The 504-nt window shown below is 36.5% G+C and overlaps 1 protein-coding gene across 1 annotated transcript in view; it reads left to right on the forward strand.

Annotated features, from left to right (window-relative positions):
* The window catches only part of LOC119592870 (vascular endothelial growth factor A-like), an 11,895-nt gene that overhangs the window by 4,219 nt on the left and 7,172 nt on the right, over positions 1–504 (forward strand). The gene's annotated exons all lie outside the window — the stretch shown is intronic.

Here is a 504-nt window from a genome sequence, read left to right on the forward strand (position 1 = left end):
CGTCCAGGCCTCACTTAGGAAATAGAAAATCAAGTTTTCCGACTTCCCTTCGGTTACCTGTGTATTATAAGTGTCAGGAACGCGTGAAGCAGCTGTGGTTAGTCAGCCTTATCGGAGTAATTGACCAATGCACGTGATAGCAAATCCTGTGCTTCTTTAAAAGGAGACGAAGGAAAATATGAAGATTGTGGCGTTTCCTGTCTTTTTTTTTTTTTTATCAACGAACCGTTTCTTTATTGGTCAACTGTTTTTCTTTTCTTTTTTTATTGCATTTCTTGTTATTTTTTCCGTCATCTTTATTTCTGTTTTCTCGCTTTATCGGCTCGTTTGTTTCTTTCCCTTTCAGTCTGATCTGTAAATTTATCGATCTTTTTTCTTTTTTTTTTCTTTCTCGTCATTTCCTCTTTACACAGCTTAGGAAAATGCTCAAGCCCTTTGTTTTAACAGCGCATTCATGGCTCTCTTTCTCTCTTTCTATTTATGTATGTGTCTGTTCACATATAC

Source organism: Penaeus monodon, chromosome 31 (genome assembly GCF_015228065.2).
Source record: "Penaeus monodon isolate SGIC_2016 chromosome 31, NSTDA_Pmon_1, whole genome shotgun sequence".
NCBI lineage: Eukaryota > Metazoa > Arthropoda > Malacostraca > Decapoda > Penaeidae > Penaeus > Penaeus monodon.